The sequence below is a fragment of the Cryptomeria japonica genome, chromosome 9 (genome assembly GCF_030272615.1).
Source record: "Cryptomeria japonica chromosome 9, Sugi_1.0, whole genome shotgun sequence".
Classification (NCBI taxonomy): domain Eukaryota; kingdom Viridiplantae; phylum Streptophyta; class Pinopsida; order Cupressales; family Cupressaceae; genus Cryptomeria; species Cryptomeria japonica.
In genome coordinates this window covers 484,875,064-484,893,950 of record NC_081413.1, presented here as the reverse complement: position 1 = coordinate 484,893,950, position 18,887 = coordinate 484,875,064, and positions in this window count along the sequence as shown.

The following is an 18,887-nucleotide window of genomic DNA, read 5'->3' as shown; positions in this document are numbered from 1 at the left end:
TTGCAAATCATCCACATATTTTCCAAAAGCAAAAATAGAATCTTGTAGTGGTACATATGCATTGCATATCTTCTCTATCTCTTGCTTTGTTTCAATTCGCCTGTTATTGATATCAGAATAAAAGAATGAAACATTAGAAGTAGATGCAAGAATTTTCCCTCCCATTTCAATAGCTTTTCTTAATAAATCTTTATTAAGAGATAGAGAAATTTTTCCTATATCAATCTCTTTCATAAGCTACTCTCCATGCTTCTTCCTATAACTCTTCTTAGCATAAGTTTACGCTTCTTCTTCTAGGGACTTAAGTTGGTCAGATGCATCAGCAACCAATTGACCAAGTTTACAAATAGGAGTTGTCAAATGCCCTATAGCAGTTTCTGGTGGTAGACTTCTCAGAATATCCACAACATTCTGAATGGTTTCTACTTCCATTCTTTGTTCTTTAAGTCTCTTCTTGTGTGCCCTAGATTGCATGATAGTTGCAATCTTCATCATTTTTGATGCACTCATATTATCAACAAGTATAGGCCTTGAAATGCCTAATGAGTCATCATCATCTTCATCAATCTGTTGTATGACTAATGAATTTACCGGTTTAGCAGATGTTACCTTATTAATCTTTTCTTTCTCTTGTTCTTTCTCTGGTTCCTATTCAGAAATATGTGTATCAAAATTTTCATCAGATTCCTTCTGAGTGGCCCGTGAAACTAGTGGGAGTTAGGGTTTCATTGGTTGTTCCTTGGTTGGTGGAATATCCACTCCTGGTTGAGTTGCTGGTATTTCACTTGAAGTAACCCGCGAGTCTAAAATTGTCGGTGGCTGCATATCTAGTGCAGTAACATTTCTAGATAGATCTATTGCTTCCTGAATATCATCAACAAGTATGACTCGTTGGGAAATAGTGTCATCCTTCTTCTTGACAGGATAGACAATATCAGCTTACACAATTTCTTCCTCATCCATTTTAGGTACATCAATAGTATCTTGCTCATCCTTAGAAGAATGTATAAGCTCTTGCATCCGTTGGATATTACGAGCAATCTGATGAGTCTCAGTTTCAACAGGTTGCACCTTTCCACTAAGTAGCTTCAATCTTCTTGTCTTGAAAGCAAAATGGACCTTGTACTTATCAAGCAATTCATTTAACTCATCCTTTGACAAATCAGAAAAATATTGCACAAATACATCATCTATAATTTCTTTTTCTTTCTTTACAACTTCCTCCCATTTATTCAAAAGAATAGTATGTAAGGAATTAGAAATATCCTTTTCAAGATCATGAGGTAATCTATTGTAATGACACAAATAATTGATTACTTGTTGAACAATTTGATCCTTCTAATCTTCATTGAATGAACTAAAATGATCTTTGACATTATCAAATCTATTTCTTCCTAATGTCTTCACCATTCTCTCAAAATTAGTCTCAGACTTGAAAGTTGAGACATTAATAGGCACAGTTGCCTTTGCACTTCTTTCACTTGTTTGGCTGCTTTACCAGTTGCTTTCACTTTCTTGGGTTCCTCCTCAGTATCAGTGCCTTCAGATTCTGCTTGGAGAATCAGTTTTCGACCTCTTTTCTTTGATGCATTCTCCTTCTTTCAATATACTTTAGGTTCCGATTCCTTTTTAGTTTGGACACTTCGTGTCACTCTAGTACTTTTTATTACCGGAGGTGCTTGCTCAACCTTCTTCCTCTTACCTTTACCACTTATGGTTGGAACACTATTGGTTTTAGCTTTTGCAGTTTGAACTTCAACTGTATCCAATCTTGTCTTCTTTTTATCCACTGGAGATGCCAACAGGTTATTGGCATAACTGATCAATAATTCATAATTGACTTCATAGCTCATGTCTTCCATTTCATCTTCTTTAGGCTCATAGCCTTCATCAGACAGAAATCAGTGATGACTGTGAAAATGATGTCCTTAGCAAAGTTTTTCACCACATCCTCAAGTAGCCTTACCCTCATACTCATTTTCTTCTGGAATTCATTGAAATATTTATTCATTGCAGAAAAGAAGGTGTTCCTCACAGCCTTGATGTTGTTCTTAATCTGGGTAGTTACCGGTAGATCCTTAGACCATTCAAGATCACCAATTCCTGATAGGAAATTTTGGAAATAAAAGAATAGACCAATTAACAACTGACCAAATTTAGACTAGTACATTCGGAGCTAATTTCTGATGGCTGATTATCGGATTTGCGACTAATTTTTGTCGGAGTGCCGACAAAAGTAGCCATCGAAAACTCATCGTCGGATTTGTTGATGATGCCCTGACCATCAGAAATACGACAATCCCATGGAATCTGCCGACGGTGGGCATGATCGCTCTTCTGGTCAAAAAAGTTGTCGGACATGCAACATCCATGTCAGATGCTTCAGTAGATTTCGTCGTGATGCCGACGGTGATTTGGAACTTCACACCGACGGTGATGCTGTTTGTCCGACGCTTGTGTCGTCGGTCCATTTGGAGGCATTGACGACCATCCGACTACGAAGTGCCATCACATGTACAACATCCTCGTTGGATGTTTGTGTGGTTTGAGTCAGAAGTGCGACGACACCAAAACATTTCATCGACGAGAACACTGTATGTCCGCCGATTTCATCATCATTGGAAAGCTTGGTATTCGTTGTAATTCCGACGATGATAATATTTTTATCAAAAAAAAAAATTATTATCTAGTCATTGATATGTACAATGAATGATATTCTATCCCCACCACCTACCAGTAGGGGGCATAGGTTTGAGGCTAATATGAGGCGCATGGTTTCAAGCTAATATGATCAGGCGCACCATGGTTGAGATGGTCCAACTCCCTAGTCTCACTCTACGACTAAGCTCATGCCATATCTAAATGAAAGACATCTCAAATACATCGTCGGTGGAAAGTTACAAAATGCCATTTTCATACATAAGCAAGACATACACAATTGGGCACAATCACCAAGAGAATGGTAAAAAGTGTGTTTGAGATCATTGTCCTAATTGTGGTGTGGTCATGAAGAGATCACCATAAATTTGTCAACCTTTCCTTCATTTAAACCTAAAGGTTTACTTGGTTTAAATGAAGGAAAGGTTAACAAATTTATGGTGATCTCTTCGTGACCACACCACAATTAGGACAATGATCTCAAACACACTTTTTACCGTTCTCTTGGTGATTGTGCCCAATTGTGTATGTCTTTCTTATGTATGAAAATGGCATTTTGCAGCTTTCCACTGACGATGTATTTGAGATGTCTTTCATTTAGATATGGCATGAGCTTAGTCCTAGAGTGAGACTAGGGAGTTGGACCATCTCAACCACGGTGCGCCTGCATATGTATATAGTTTTGTGTATTCATTAAAGATTTTCATTTAATTTTGAGCATTTTGGTTAGCAAATCAAGGGTGCACTTTACATTCTTGTTGTTATCCAATTCACTTACTTTAGCTTTGTTTCTTTCTTCAGATTTGGGGTCTAGAGCTCCTCCCTAAGCAGAGATTGTTGGTTTTGTCTCCCTTGCTTTGGCTGGAGAGTTTCTTTCTATCTCTGGTAGTTTGCCCTCAGAGTTCAACTTCTCTATTGGTCGGATTTCTATTTTCCCTACCTTCTTCTCCAAGTGCTCCAATTGTTTCCAAGATTTTTCCTTTGCCTTCTACTGAATGGCCCTTGGTTGTGCCTTCATGCCCTCTTAATGTCTTCACTGGGTTCCTGTTTCCTTCAAATGATGGCTTCTCTATGTTATGCAATATCCATCTTGGATCTTGCAACATCAAATTCTGGCATGGTTGATGTTGATGCGAGTGATTAGACAATTGTTTTTCATCACATTTTTTCTTTGAGTAAGAAGATACTTCTCAAGCAGTTTGGTGTTGTCAAAAGATAAATAAGTTGTCAAGAAAGGTGAGGGCTAAAAAGAATATTTAGATTAATGTTTCTGACTGTGTTGGTTATTGTTGATGTGGTTTTTCATTGATTTTCTTCAGTTATTCTTCACCAATAGCCTATTTATAACAACTTTATCTGTTTGGAAGTGGGTCCTCTCTAGAACCTACAACCAATCTATCAAAAGAAAATACATATTGGAACACGCCATCACAAAAATATGTCATTTTTATATGTAAAACTAGAATGTTCAGGTTTTCTTGAAAACAATCAAATTGAAATTCTCATCTTGGTCTTAGAAGTATTAGTGTTCTTACCTAGCAGGATGCTCCTCACAAGGACGATTGTATGTTGTCCAGACCGGCTCGCCCTGTAAAAGCCTCAGGATCTGCGATAAAAGTCAAAGAAACAATAATAATATCCTCTAGTTCATATAAGAAATGATTTATAGTGAGTGTCCTTGAGATAAAAGAGCATTTACATTAATGTAGTTGTTTGTGTCGAGGGTAAATCGATGATAGATTCCTCTTGGGAGGATAATCATATCCCCCTTCTTAACCCATCTTTGTATCCATCGATCCTCTTTATCCCTTACATCAAAGGAGCCTATAACAAAAGAAACATAAAACTCAAGCGTCAGTATATGTCATTGACAACTCCTATTTTATGAACTCTTTCAAATTTGTCTTCGCTAGAGTGAGCTTGCTAATAGGCTATTGCTATATACTAAGAATTAAATTGCTGAAATTCCATGACTTCGACCATAAAGACACATAGACTGGGTTCAAGTAATGTATACGAGAATTAAAGGACAATGGAAACTTTTCCATTGTCTATAATAGATAGCAAGAAGGAAAGACTGTTATCTATGTAACATCTATTTGACAATTTTGGTTTCATAACTTTACGTATAAACATATACAACCATGGTATATTACAAAATGACATAAAAAATCTATTTCATGTAATCAATAATTTTGTACAAAGGGGAGGATGCTAATCATGTCACCCTAAATATTCACAAACAGGTATTGAAGGAATGCTGACAATAAATATGATAAAACAATGCTTGGTTTAGAGGATATAGCTAATTCACCCCTCAATTTAAAAGAAATATCAGGTAAAATTTAGTACTTCTTTTAAGTTGATCACATTATGATGTAGCACATTAATCAATACTACAACACCGCCACTGGAAAAATGCAGCAATCTGTCAAAAAGAAATAGTGATAAATGATAGGGATATAAACTATGCTGAAATGGTTTTGTAATATTTAGCTCTTTTAATATAAATCTTTTTATTTAGCAAAAAAATATATTGATGAGTAAAATGGTTAAAAAAACAGAATTTTTTTTGTATATTGAACATGGAAGTTTCAATGATGGTGTTTTGAGATGGATAATTGGAATCCCACTATTTTCCCTAGATTGTTTTAACCACAATTTTGGACATGATTCTATTTAGTTTGCACTCCATGGTTCATAGGTTATTATGATTACTGGTTATGTTTCCATGGTGTTTGGATCCAAGCAAAACAAGTTCAATGAATCAATAAATGTAGTTTACTCAATACAAAATATTTGTATATAGATATGGTATACGACATACATGGTGCATGACATATCACAAGTTCTTTGTTGATTGATTGACAAGAAATGGCAGATCTACTAACAAGTTTCTTCTTGTTCTTAATGGTCCACAAGTTTACTGTTTGCAGATTACGTTTCATAGTCACAGGTTGATGGATCACATAGATCATTAATTGTAGATTATTTCAAGTTGTTCATGGTTTATTGTCACCTAGTTTCTTACCTAATTTTGCATCGTTTACTACTTTATTTCCTAGCATTCATTTGCACTTGAGTCATTCCTGTGTTGCTTTAGATATGTTGTTCATGATTTATCCTCAGCTTCCATGGTTAGTACTGATTTTGCATTTGACTCAACATAATTCCTAGTTGTGTATTGTACTTCACACATCACACAAAAAGGGTTATTTTAGGAATTAGGATATGATATAGTATTTTACAGTCCTAATATCTAGGTCATAAAAATTTCACATATTGATGTATCACAGTTAGTTATTCTATAATTCGATGTGTGCTTAATGTACCTAGTTTATGGAGTGATTACATGTTTGTTTGATTGGAGAAAATTAACCAGTCCAATTTGTAGGCTAGGGCTGTTATATTGTTGGTAATAGGGTTTGGTACATACATTGAATCAGAAACATCTTGTATTGATTAATATATATGCTAAAGATATTATTTTATGAATTTTAGTGTCTTATTTTAAAAAACATACCAAGACATATGTATTGGAGCCAGTGTTCCACAAGAACATTTCCTCCCCCAAAACTGTTTGTTTTTGAAATGGGGACACCTTCAGAATACAGGGACTTGGATGGGACGTCCCCTTGCTGCCCCAGTGCAATCCAATGCCATCATCTTTGAGACATCTCTAGGACATCCTTGAGACATTTGAGGGACTCCCAAGAGCCTCCTGACTATCTTAGGGACATCCAAGCATCTCCCATGGCCAAACAACCCATAAGTGATTAAAAAAAAATCAAAACTTTTTTTCAAACTCCATGCCCAAGGTCAAACCGTCAGAGCCTATGGTCCCCACCCAAACCCCACCAACTTTATAAAACTGCATCCTATTTTTGTTTCAACTCACAAAAACAATGAGCAAGAAGCTGACAACTATGAATGTGAGAGTGAGAGTTGTAGGTGCCAGGTGAAAAAGTGAGAGTGTGCAGAGCAAGAGGGTTGAGGAGAAGTAAGAAGAGAAGTGATGCCAAGTTGCCAGTTTGTAATGGTCTACCCCTATTTTGAAACCAATTTCTTTTGCACCTTTTCAACTATGCTTCTTGACAAACAATTTACTTGAATGCTCTACTGCTAATTTTTAGTTTGTCTTTTTTGATTTTGTGAATGCCAATGTTTGTTGATACTTTTGAGATGGCATTTTGGCAAATAGCATGCATGCACTGAAAGGGTTTCAATTTGGAATTGATAGTGCAGATATCACTTTATAATAATCAAGATTTGCATTCACTGAATGATTTTAATCAACTAAAGAGCAATATTCATGACTTACAAGTAGTAAAAAAACTTACAAGGATGAGGCATATTCATAAATTTTGCAGTCCCACCTTGGATATCAACACTAGAAGCAACTCATATTGTTCATGTATAGACAAGACAATATGGGAGTTCATTATACCCAACAACTTGTGGTGTTGTTGTTTGTGTTGGCTCTGTTGGACCTTGCAATTAAGATTTAATATACATTATTCAATAAGATTAACTATGAAACATAATGAAATATTGAAAAGTGTGTTATCTTGTTGAGCTTCGCTTGGTTTCGAGAATAGTTTAATATTATCTACTTAACAGGGTCAACCACGTGAAGGTGGAAGCTCATTTGGTCCCTCCCCCCCTAACATCACTCTAAATTCCCTGTTAACATCTTATAACATTCATTCATTCATTTTTTCTACCATTAATAAAATATAGTATCCATTCATTAATATCACATAACGTTCATTAACACATAACATTGATTAACATTAATTAACACGCAACATTCATCAATATTAATTAGCACATATCATCCATAACCATTAATTAGTACATAATTATATTCACTAGCACATAAAAATTAGTCATTATCAAATAAGTTAGATTACAATCATTTTTTTTTTCTTTGAAGCTATGAAAAGACTAAGTGGAACATCGGTTTCTTCAACATTTCCCCCTCTGCAGATGTTCCGCCAACTACTCGTGATCTCGATGTATGCCTAGTCCTATACTAAGGACGAGGACACTGAAGCGAAGGGGGGTCCTTTGCAATAACAAAGAAATGGGTTAAATTCAAAAAAAAAAATTATTATTCTTACAAGTATTTCATTAATTTAGAGAACATAATTGTTGTGCTCTTTACCTCATGGGGCCACATCATTTTGTGTAGCCTCAACCTCAATATGCTGAACACCCTCTAGATCATCTGGAGTTGAAATACTAAAGTTTAGATTAATGCTGAACACCAATTGCAATTATATTTGTTTAAAGCAATAACAATGGTCCTCTTTACCTGAGTGGAGAACATCACGTTCTTGATGTTGTGTACCCATATCGTGCTCCACTTGCTCACCACCGACTACATTCTCTAAAATATTAACAAAAAAGGTTACATTAATTACTACTCTAATTACAAATTAAGATGTTTAATTATATTAATAGATAAATAAATAAATTTGAATAGCAAATTAATACCTCCACTACTGGGATGCACATCTGGACCTTCATGTGTAGGTGGCATTTCACGATTAGCAGGCTGCATTCAATGACATGCACATTGTTATCATTAATTGCTTATTTAAAATAAATATAGTCACTTTATGTTGGAACTCAACATCAATTAGATTATTGGTAAAGTATTCAATTTGAAACAATTTCCATTTAGCATATTTACCTATGTGACGGATGCACTTGAATGTTGTGTATGCCCACTTAGTTCTCGTAGCCGATCAGCCACGACTGAATAGCCTCGCTGGTAGGCAATTCTCTTGTCATCTTCTATGGGGGCTCTATTGAATTCAGAGCCCTGCATTTTTGCTTCGTACCGTGAATTTTGCTTGCATTGTTTGATAAAAAAAAAAAAAATGTTTGCAATTTATTAATATTTTGATGCAATATTTCGTTTACATGAGATACAATTCATGCAACAAGTTTCATGTAACCACCAGAGCCAAGTTTGTGTTGCCCGTGCTTTTCTTGCCTTGCCTTGGTTGCCTTTGACGTGTCACTCAGTCTATAAAAAGTTTGAAATATGTTAGATTATATAAATAGAAAGAGTAATTAATTAGTACATAATTACATTCTTAATAGTATCCCGTACCTTCTTTTGGTGTCTAGTGGTGTATTTCCTTTTTTCCTTTCAATTGTCTCCTTGGCATCCAAAATCAGGTCCTTCCACTCCCTCTCTGGAATCATGGGGGGACGCTCGTACTTTAGGTTCCTCTCTAAATGGGTCCTGTATTGGTCCCTCACATACTTTAGATATGTGCCAACTTTTTCAAGGAGCTTGGTTTTGTCGAAGGTGTCATTTCCAAACCACTCAACCATTTGGTTTGTCAATTCATCTTTTAACCTTTTTTCTTGGTCATTCCACCTTTTAAAGCAAAAACAAACCTGTTAGATTCAGAAATGAACTGAAGCTACATTTATTACACTTCAAGAAATGGATCAAAGGAAAACTATTCTAGCAATGATATGAAATCAAAATAGTGGATTAGGGTTAGTTCACTTATGATGTACCACCTTTTACATATGGTGGGCCCAAATATCTACAATGCAATGTCACTAAGATGTTTATAGAAAATATCATTGCTTGCAAAAAATTCATGGGATCATTAGTCCAAAACGAGTGATCATAAAGTAAATTTCAATTAGAGTATATATAATAATAATTTTAAAGTACCTGGAACATTTTGTATCTTTAAGGGAATCATTTCTTCGTCACTCACCACCAATGTGGCCTGCAACATTCCCATACTAGCAATACAAGAAGATCCAGGAAATGATGGTATGTTATCAGTAGTAGTCACCTCTAGCACATCCTCATGTGCATCTCCTCCTGCAAAAAATGAATCCACTATGAAATGGCATTAGAATTCAAGAAACAATGCTTGAAGGGAAATAAACACATGATAGAAGATAGAGCAAAAGAGGGATCTACCAACAATGGGTGGGCCAATATGACGTGCAGTAGAGGATGTTTGCATGCTACATGTTGCTGACATTGTAGTCGGCAATACAGGTGAGGGTAGCCTCTGATGAGGCGGTGGCGACATTTGCACAATAACATTGACAACACCTAAAGAATAATACATTAAATATATCAAACATTAAATATATGAAAAGTGCAAGACTTGTAAACAAGGATGAACCTTTATTTTGAAAATTGACGGGATCAAGTATGATGTGTTTTGGGCACTCAGAGTGATAAGCCAAGCAAGTGATAATACAAGAAAATCGTCATCACCTGAAGATCCTGCAACACCCTGATTGTGGGAACGACTTTCATGAGGGCGGATAAATTGCTGTAAAAACAATAAGTACATATTTTAGTTAATGACATAAAAGAGAATAAAATATAAACCATTATTGAACTTTTGTTATAATTAAAGCTTTCATTACTGCTTACTTGCAAGTTTTCTGCTATCCGAAGCATTAATTCCGCCCTCTCTCATATCTCATCAGTAATAGGATGCACGACTGCCAAAACAACAATCTCTTTTCTAATTTTTATAAGAGACATTTTAAAGAATTTCATAAGGTGTGTGGAATCTTCAGGGTCATCATCGCTTAACCCTAATGATTCCACATCCCTAGAAAGGTGCTTAGGTACTGCAACTCCCTTTCCCTTTCCCCGAACATCCATTTGTGTCAAGAACATCATTAACAATTACAGAATTAGTATAAATCACTAAAAAAAAGAGCATAATAATGTAACAGTTTGCTTCTATCTAATTTGTACAATTACAATGAGGTTTACCTACTCGGTAGAAGTGTCACAAGCTACATCCCTGTCTGCGATATGTGATGGATCCATGTCGGCCTGTGACAAAGAAAAAATATAAAAAACATTTGCAAAATTAAACCAATAGACTTAGCAAAAAAACTTCATAATAAAATGGTATATTGGATTCATTAATTGGAGGTTGGTTAATTTAAATGGTATATAGTACGTACCACCCCCATGATATTAACTTTGTTTGTATCTATACGATTCAAACTGTAATCGATTAGAAGCTCTTTGCCCGCACTTATTGATTTTATCGCACATACAAATACACGATTTCCCTCGCGCGCCTCAAATATGCAATTGGGTTGTTTATTAGTTGACCCAGGTCGCGTACTATTTATAAAACCTGTAATATTCCCTATTGCTTTTGGCTGACCGTCAATGTATACAGCCACTCATTTATTTTTATCATTATCTTTCTGTTGTATATAATTTGCTGACAGTGCATACCTACGCATACTTTTTTTATATTTAACAATTTTCATCCAATTATTGTAATTGTAACAAGGTCCAACAAACTCCATCAGTTCAACAACTCTATTGTAACAGACCTTTATGCCGTCCATGGAAAATAAGCCTAAACCATGTAACGACGAAGGTGCTATGCGATATATCCTATCGTTAACACAAAAATTGGTGTTTATTGGAGGAAGTTCCTTGGGCACCCATTGTTTCTGTAGATGTTTGTACCTCAGTGGCACCTCAATGTCACCTTTGGTCTCATCATCATAAGAACATGACCCCCCTTGAGCAAGGAAAAATTTCATGCATTTATTGAATTTTCTTCTAGTCTTTTGACCTCTTGTTGATCTCCCTATTGCAGACCTACTACATGTGTCACTTTCATTTTCTATTCCTGCATTTACATCACTCGACGAAGATAGATCTGACAAATACCTATTTGGGGGTACCTGCACTCCATGAAATGAGAGAGTTAATTGGTAATGAGAGAGAAATTTTGTAAATGAGGGCAATGTTGATGAAGAAGTCAACCCTAAAGTTGATTTTGGGATTAAAATTGGAATAAGTCCAACTGGGGCCTCATGTGTTGATAATTGTATTAAATTTGCTGCTAATGTCGAGGTTTGAAAAACCGAGGAAGTTTGTTTTCCAAGTAATTTTAAAAAAATAAACTGTTTCTATAGGGTTTATTGACTAGTTATACCTGTCCATCCATGAGACTGTGCATGATCCTCGTCAAAGGGGTCTAGGGTCATGTACAATGTAATTCAATTATCTTATGTTAGCTAAAAATTACATAGTACACAACATGAACAATATGAACTTTGTAGACAAAAGATTATTAAATAATAAAAAGATGTTGTCATCAAAATCATTGTAAATTTTTTAATTCCTTACCTTTACTTTATGTAGACTATGTAGGATCCTCAACTAAATGGTTGACGATGTCTGTAGTCAACAAACCGTTCCCACCAAGGGTGACATCATCATATAGGGACTATACCTGAAATCAACACCATCAATTGAGCATCATAAGCATTACTACATTTGTAAGTTGATAAACAATAAATACATACATATCATAAGCATCAGAAGCATCACATGATGTGTCATCATATATGTAATTGAGCATCACAATTAGCATCACATATGTGTCATCATAAACATGTAATCCATCACATATGTATCATAAATCACCATGCATCACATAGGTAATAAACAATCCACATTCTATAAATAAACACAAAGTTAAAAAAATGTCACATGCATCATCATAAACATGTGATCCATCACATATGTATTTTAAATCAACATCCATCACATAGCTAATAAACAATCCAATTTCCATAAATAAACATAGTTAAAAAAATATCACATAAATAGTCACTCTCCCTTTCTCCATCTCCATATTAAAAGGTGCATCATGAATTAATTATGTAATGGCATTAGAATTCAAAACATAATGAATTAATTATGTTAAAAAAATTCTATCAAGAAGTCAATATTAAATAGATAATATACTAATCGCATACCTCATACATTTTATTCTTCATCATCATGAATATCAAGGTCATCATCATCATCATCATCATCATCATCATCATCATCATCATCATCATCATCATCATCATCATCATCATCATCATCATCACCATCACCATCACCATCACCATCACCATCATCATCATCATCATCTTCTTCTTCTTGTTCTTCTTCATCATCATTGAGAAACTGTCGATCGTGATCATCATCCACTTCATCTTCTACTTCTTCGATATCTTCTTCTTCCATCACATTATACTTTATCGGCCTTCCTCTTGGATCATGTCTAACAACAAATGACCAACCCGATTTATGTGGAACCTCTGAGTAAAATACTTGCTCACATTGGCTTGGAAGAACATAGGGCTCATCCCCAACTAGTTCAAATGACCTTGTATTTAGCATTATAAAACCATTATCATGTTCAATAACAGTTCTATCAGGATCATTTTTATTCAATCGTAGCCTGTACCATTTGACGACAAACAAAACTAATTTGAAGGAATTAAAGTCACACTCAAGTATATCATCTAAAATGCCATAGTATTGATTTTGAGACTGTTGAGGATGTATGCCATTTCTCGATGAAATATTTGTCACCTCAAAGACTGCAGTGATGCCAGAATCACAAGTTTTCTTCGTGTCATCCAACTTTTTTATGCAAAATTTATGACCATTGCAGCACATAGTGTTGTGGTGTTTGACCTGCGATATGTCAAACATGTAAAATTTATTCCATTGTGAGTTGATAAACATATGGGTGATTAATAAGTTTATACGTACCTGTTTATCTCTTAAACCATATGCTAAATCAATTTCCCTTTGCGTAACATTGGAATCTCCATTACGATGAGCTTCTTTAACCAATGAAGCCACACCTTGCCATGTTAACGTGCATCCAAAATGTTGACAACGCTCAATCCATACCATCATCCAATCAAGATTGTTTTCAATATACAAATGTAGTGCATCCCACTCTCGACCAACTGTACAAAAAATAAATAGATGTCTTACAATCGATTTATTTTGAAGATTAAGAATTAATTAACTACAATATCATCTTATAATTACCTCTCACTTTTCTCAATCCACCTTTCCCCGTCAAGTACTCCCCTTTGAATTTGTTAATGGTGTTGGGATCCCAAATGCAATCCATGTGGATCTTTTCTGCAAACTTAGGAAGATATTCATAAATGTACACCATAGTCTGGTATACCATATATCCCTCCACCATAGAACCCTCAGGATGTGCTCTTTGTCGAACCAAAGCCTTCAAAAATTTCAAGTGCCTCTCAACCATCCACATTGACCTAGTGTGTATAGGTCCACACAATTCAATCTCCTCAACTTGGTGTATGAGGTAGTGTTCTTGTGCATTGAAAAAAGCTGGAGGTAGACACTTTTGCATTTTGCACATTAAATGAGGAATTTTTCTCGTCCAATATTTTATATCGTCTTTATGGATTTCTTTACATGACAACCACCTACAAGATATTCAAGAAGCAAAAAAATATATTACATAACAAGTAAAACAAATAGCAAATATAATATCTATACAACGAACTGAACAAATATCACTACTTACCTCATGTTTTCCAAGATCATATATGACTTGCTTGACATTATTGTCGAAGTCATTTGGGAGAGATAGAGGTAGAATGTACTGCAACAATTATAAACTTATCTTTTCATTTTTTTGTAACATAATACAATGAAAACTACATGTACGCGCACTACTTAAATACATACTAAAAACACAAGAACATGAATTACCTTAATGAAGGTATGCCAATCATGCATTTTCATCCCTAGCCCAAATTCACTTTTCTTTGATATGAGATTGTTTAGGTTCGCAACAAATCCTGTGGGAAATCGAATTTTTCGTATGACTTCTTTTATAACATTGCTTTGTTGGTCTATTAATAACCAAGGAAGCTCACTTATATTAATCTGGTCTCCATGGCTGTTTGATTGAATGACATTTATCATTGCATGATTGGAATCTTGAATGTCACTACATAGTTTGACAATTTTTTCTTTGTCACACCTTCCATCCAATATTTTCCATATTGTCTTTGTTATATTCTTTCCAATATGCATACTATCAAACAAATGAACAATTTGTAACTGCTCATAGTAGGGCAACCTACTAAATTGTCGGGGATAACTTTGTAGTCCCTTAGGAAGGTGGTCATTTATGCCTTCACGACCTTCATGATCATCAATCACATCATCATTAAACAAAACCACATAGAAAAGATGTTTTATGACAAACCAATAGATGGAATGGCATTACCTTGATGATTAATTCTATTATATTCTAACTTCCAGAGGTGAGGTGTCATTCTTCGTGGCTTTGATGTATTCTCTTCTTTCCCATTGAAAAGATGTTTTTCAGTATTTCGATACTTATGATTTTTGTGGAGAAAGTGCCTATACTCATCAAACACCTGCTTTCCTAAACTTTTTGAATGACGAGATTTCATCTTTGGACCACAAACAAGACATGCAAATTTTCCCTTTGTTTGAAGACCTACAAGATAATGTATAATTGGATTAAATATGATAATTTTTTGAATTATAATGTTCATGCACAACTTAAACACTATAACATACCACAAAAATGTGTTAGCCCCGGGGGATCATGTATTGTTCATAGAAGCATCGCATCACATCACATGGAATTGAAATTGTCTTTGTCCTCTTGGTCTAGAGATGTCATACATAGTGACACCATTCCATAACTCCAGCAACTCATCGATAAGAGGCTCAATATATACATTCATATCTATAACTTGGTACTTACCTAATCAAATGAACAAAAACATTACATAATTATTATGACCATTTTACTGCAATATTTATAATTAAATTTAGATGACTATATTTAAAGGATAAAATACCTGGAACAATCATTGCCAATATTATGTGCTCCCTCTTTATTGACATCCATGGAGGAATGTTATTGTTGATAACAAAAATAGGCCACACTGAGTAAACAGATCTCATCTCTCCAAATGGATTGACACCGTCCATTGCCAATGAAAGCCTGAAATTATGAGGTTCTTCTTTAATGTGTGGCCACTTTTCCTCTATGTCCATAAATGTTGAACCATCCACATGCATTCAAATAATGTCATCTTGACTTCTATTGTGTGCATGGTAATCCATAAATTGTGCCAAGCTAGTGCACTTGAATAATCGTTGCATACGTGGAATAATGGGAATATAGCGAAGAACCTTGCGAGGAACCCTTTTTGTTATTTGATCTGTTCGATATCTACTAATATGACATTCAGGACATTCAGTTTGAAATTCATGTTGTTTGTGATATATAATATGATCATTGGGACAAGAATCTATTGCTTGATACTCCATTCCAATATCTTTCATAATGACAGATAATTCTCGGTATGAGCGAGGTAGAATATTTGATGGTGGTAACAAAAATCACCTATCAATCTATAGCAAAAAAATATAATTTGTTAATATAAAGAATATTAATGGTACAACATGATTCACAGCTTATTATGACATATATGACATACCTTAACATACGTGACATTGTTATATTGGATAAACCATTCATAACCTTCAAGTTCACCAACAACAATACAATGGAGAGAAGAGTTTCCTGCGAGCCTTCGTAAAGGGCCTCAGATGCCTTCTCAAGTAGAGGGACATCACGAACAACATCAAGGTCATCTTCATCATCATGATCAGCTACGCGAGTACTAAATGAGTCATGGATCAATGTATTTGTACCATCATCTTCAATTGTGTTTTCTGGCTCATGATCATCATCTTCCATGGGATCATTATCTTCAGCTTCGATATTCACACCTCCATGTTCATCCAGTTCAAAAACCATATTCTCCAGGTTGTGTTGATCCATACCATGTGCTCCGGGGTGCTCGACCTATATAAAATTGATAAACATAAATAAACCGTGATCATGATCTCATCATCACATGATTTATTATGTATATAAATTGTTAAAACGATATAATGAAAAACTTACCAATGGATGATAATCACGTCCACTTTCAATGTGACCATGTAGCCTACAATGTTTCTTCGTTGTTTTGATTAGAAGTCTTCTAGTCTTTAACCCCTTACAAATTTTGCATGGACAATAACATTTTCCATCACCTTTTCTTTTCAAGTTAGACCACAATGTAGCAATTGTCTCCTTATTTTGTTGTTCGTTGATATTGTCTGACATGGTCTTTCTTCACAGGCAATAAATTATCATCATTGAACCAAAACCATTTAACTCTTCTTTTTCATCTCAAAACATATCTAATGGTTTTGTGGTATGCAATCCTTGTATAAGATATTAAGTTGACTGATGTCTAATTAGGGTAATCCATGAGTGTGTAATGTGAATTCAGTATCCTAAACATTGGAGAGATCTTATCTGACTTGCCTAATCAATGTGGTTTCTGTCCTAATATGAAATACTGAGTTCTACCCTTGCCTCTGCATCAAACTTCTCACATCATGTTTCTTCAACAAAATACACTAATATGAATTGAGCCAACACCATGAGGATAGGTTCAAGTATCAATATGGCAACTAATCATAATACGTGAAGATGGGGTTCACACATAAGTGTTGGCTCTCAACAATGCCACACTTCCAAAATTGTCAGTCTCAAGACTTGTCCTATTGGGTGAGCACTCATTAATGGCCACAAGGCCAAATCAATGTATGTAGGCTTCAAACTCCTAACTCTAGGCTAGGAGGACCCTACAAAAGGTCTATGAATACTCACTTGGTATTACAATAGAAAGATACTTCCTCTAGAACTTTGTTTGCAACACACACATCAATATTGGTAATAATTGTTATGATGGATGGTCTATTAGGACGGTAAATAAAATGCTTCTTCTTTTTCCACCCTTTGAAACTACAACAAGGTATTTGTGGTGCAGGTGCACCAAGGCAAACAAATTCAAATTTTAAGACCTTTGAGACCAAGGAGGAGTGTCCAACATCAAACAAATTCAATAAAATCAATTATGAGATCCTAAAGCCAATAATGGCTTTTGAAACTAAAAAAATGCAAAAGTTGTCAAATTATCCTGAAAGTTGTAAAATGTTGTCAAATGATGGATATTGGGTCAAAACACCCAAAAATGGATCTAGGAGGGTTTAGATTCATCAAATATGCCAATAAGGATGAAAATCCAATAATTGTAGGTTTTATTCAAAAAGTTGTCAAGCATTTGCAAAAAATGTAAAATTCAAATTTTCAAGTTCCAACGGTTAGGAAGAATTAGGAGGGAAAAACAAGTTTTAATTGTTTGTGTTAAATAAAATTTGTAACCAACCGTTTGGTGGTTGAAAAAACTTGGAGAGGCTATTTAAATCCATAGACATGCTTTGTAAGGTAGATTGAATGCCAAGGAGTACAGACTGTTGTAGAAACTCAATGAAAATTCAGAATTTTGGAGTAATTTCTCATATTTTCTTTTCTTTGTGAAGGTTTACTTTAAATTTGTTCATGCCCTAAAATTATAAAGAACTTTTATCAACATTACACACCTCTGTGAATTATTTGAGTTCATTATTCATTTTGAAATTCTGTTATAGGGCTGTCTGTCATAACTTTTTGAGTATTTTCCTTTGGTAGCTTTGACAAAATTCTATCATGGGGTCATTCCATGAATGTCGAACCCTATTTATCAAGGGACGAATATTTTATAACATTTATAATACATTATAACAACTAAAATGTGCAATTGAGGGGTTTAGTGCAGGTGATCACCATTTGAAGGAGTGAGAAGCCTAGTGAAGAGGCTCGGTAGGGTGAAGGTTGGAGAGATCTACCTACATGAGGGGTATTTTTTATGATTTGGAAATTAGTAAAACACCTATCTAAAGGTGAATCAACAACCAATTTGATCTAGGAGTGAGTGGACGTGGGAGATTGGAGAAACCCTAGATTTTAGGGCTTTTTGATGAAAATTAGGGGCTTTTGGGGTTAGAGGCCTCAAAAACTGAAATTGATTGTGGATTCCTTCATCATTTGATATTTAGAAAGACTGTTTTAAGGTTAGAAGTATCCAGAAGTAATATTTCTTGTAGTTGCTTTGTTAATCCATCGTTCTAGTTGCTTGAAAACTAAGGACAATCTAAAAACAACATATACTTTCCAAAACAACTTGCTAAATGCTATGACTATGTTATAGAAAAGCCAAAAGGGTATCAAAAAATATATTTTATTTTTCTTGTGTCTTGGAAGTTTGTAGGGTTATCATTAAATTTCTCTCGTTGTAGGGCTAATAGGGGCTCTAGGGCTAGTAGGAGGAAATTAGGGTTTGGGCATTTGGGTATTGAAAAAAAGGATAAAAATAGTTTGAAACTTTCATAATAGACCTAATTACACCTTCTAAACCATCATTTT